The sequence below is a fragment of the Pygoscelis adeliae genome, unplaced genomic scaffold, assembly GCF_000699105.1.
Source record: "Pygoscelis adeliae isolate BGI_AS28 unplaced genomic scaffold, ASM69910v1 Scaffold110, whole genome shotgun sequence".
Lineage (NCBI taxonomy): Eukaryota > Metazoa > Chordata > Aves > Sphenisciformes > Spheniscidae > Pygoscelis > Pygoscelis adeliae.
Genome location: NW_008823919.1, coordinates 742,221 through 744,663, shown reverse-complemented (window position 1 = coordinate 744,663; position 2,443 = coordinate 742,221). Strand labels below are relative to the sequence as shown.

Genomic DNA, 2,443 nt, shown 5'->3' with positions numbered 1-2,443 from the left:
CAAGGATTACTCCCACCATACTGTCTGAGCAAGGTGGAACATTAATTGGTATTTCCATTTCCTTTTTTAGTCAGCTACAGACATGAGAGAAAGTATGGATCTCATGCTTTCTCATGTAGTTTTGTAATCTTAACATCCTTAGGGAATTTGCCCACTTGACTGAAATTATCCCACCACAGTTTGCCTAGACTGTCTTTTTTAGTGTTATAAACATTTACTAAGTGTTAATGAAATGTGTTCCTGACAAAAATAAAAAGCAATAGCAACAAAATTGAGAGAATATCTAAAGAAACTTCCCAGGCTAATTTATTGCTTAGCAATAATTTTGCAGTCAGTTCAATAACTAGGACTCCCAAAGAGAAACAAATAGTTTGACATTTCTTCCTTTAAATGCAGTTGCCTAGTAACTTTGAACTCTAGTTTTTCTGTTTATTTTTCAGCGCTTTCTCTAATGAGTGTGACTGCTGCATTCTTTCCAGTTTAACCGATACTGTGTCTCCCTCATCCAAGGTTATTCATACCTTGCTAATTATATGATTAAACTTATCATTAAGGCTCCATTTTCTGATTTGGCTTTGAAATTTGTTGGTTTTCTATTTCTAAATGATATAACAAAGCAGGAAGAAATTCTATTTATTGCTGGGAAACATACTATTGTACCTTTTGCTTCTGGGAACTGTGTGGATGTTAGCTGATTTGACATTACCTTGTAAACTCAGTAATTTCAATAAAGAAAGTTCCAGTTCCCAGAAATTTCCATGAGATTTATCCTGACATTATTGCATTTGGTACTTTTGATAAATACTTTTAAGACATTTTAGCAACCGGAATAGCCTTGAACTTAAAATCTGCTACCAGCTGCTGCATCTTCTTTTCACTTTACTCTGAAGTTTGTTCCAGTTGCTTTACCTTCTCATGCTACAGTGAAACTTGAGTAGATGACACCAGAATCAAACAAAGCCTGGTGTCTCTCTCCCCCACTGGTCTGAGATCTCTACAGAACTCTTCTGTCATGCTTTCCTTTAAAACAAACTTTTAAAAAAAGGTCTGTTCAATTTTAATTTCACTTGGCATAAGTGAGAAATTTCCTTTTCCTCTAGTCACTTTGTTACTCATATTCTTCGAAAAGTAAAAAAACAGGTTAAAGATTTGCAACCAATGCTCATTTTTTTGCTCACAAGTGTGGAGTCCTGCGGGAAAACTTCTGAAGTTAAACTTACGCCAGCTGTATCTGAAGAGTTCTAATCCCCTTTTATCTGAATTTTTTACCACTGAATATTTTGATACCAAGTATGTAAAGAGAGATTGCTATCGCTACTGCAAACAGCTAACAAGTATGATGACACTGACAGAGAGGAATTTGGAATAGAGCTTGAAGAATCTCTGGGGCTTACCATAGAATGAGTTTGAATATCTGATGATTTATTATCTTCTTAAACAATGACTGGATCTTCAAATCCAGTATCCAACTTTTTTCCATACTGTTGAAAATCACCCCATTCCCCAGTTCCTGAAGATGATGTAGAACAAAAGGGAGAAGACAGTGGGAAGGAAAGCATATGAAATGTGGTAAGTACAGGATTCACAGCAGTTATATATCCTGAAGAACTTCAGGAAAAAATGTAGATTGAAAAATAATGGCTGCGAGTGTTCTGATAGCTAAGTGCAGTACACATTACTGAAGGCCTGAGTTTTAAAGGGATTTAAACACCTAAACCAACGGGAGTAACACAATTTTTTGTCTGCCCCCCTGCCCTGAAACATCTGAATCACCTTGAAATATGGCCCCTTAGGTTATTGTAGCAAGTTTTGTGAGTTTTTTTATTGGTTGGGACTTGGGTTTTCTAACGTTTGTACTTCCCTGCTTATTTTAAAACAACTTTATTTTATTCCTTACCTGAAGAAAAGTGAAGAAACCAGTTGTGATTCTGTGGCTCTTTAGAGCAGCCTCTTGCTGGTATCTGGGCACAAGAATGCTGTGAAGCTGGTGGAACTAGTTAGTGCTACATTTACATGTCCTATGAACGCTCCAAATAAATACAAAATTATGGTTTATGTTAGCCAGAACAGGACTGGACAATCCACAAGACTTAATACATTTGGTCTAGTCACAGCTTTCACTCAGCTATAGCAGAAATGCAACTGATTGGGGAGGCTAAAACCAGGAAATCACAACAACAACAAGAAAACATAATCCAGATTGCTACTCCTTTTTGAATTCACAGGCTACCAGGATAGTCACATGGAAATAAGGGACAATATCTTCAAGGATATTCTACAGAAATACAGTTTCCCTCAGTGTACCAGATGTTTTCCTCTTGTATTTCTACATGCAATTACCTCTACAATTCAATTATGGTAAGCTTCAGTTTATCATTTAACAAGCTGGTTCACTCATGCTTTGTTTTTGTTAATACCAACTGAAAAAAACTCTACAGTTACA

General features: G+C 36.2%; 1 long non-coding RNA gene across 1 annotated transcript in view; it reads right to left on the bottom strand.

Annotated features, from left to right (window-relative positions):
• LOC103913176 overlaps nucleotides 1-1,962 on the bottom strand; it is a 2,905-nt gene extending 943 nt beyond the window's left edge. Inside the window, exons 1-2 of the long non-coding RNA XR_663410.1 lie at nucleotides 1,898-1,962; nucleotides 1,395-1,510 (exon numbers count right to left, since the gene is read on the bottom strand). This is a non-coding gene — a long non-coding RNA (uncharacterized LOC103913176). The remainder of the gene's footprint in view (nucleotides 1-1,394; nucleotides 1,511-1,897) is intronic.
• Nucleotides 1,963-2,443: the final 481 nt, after the last annotated feature.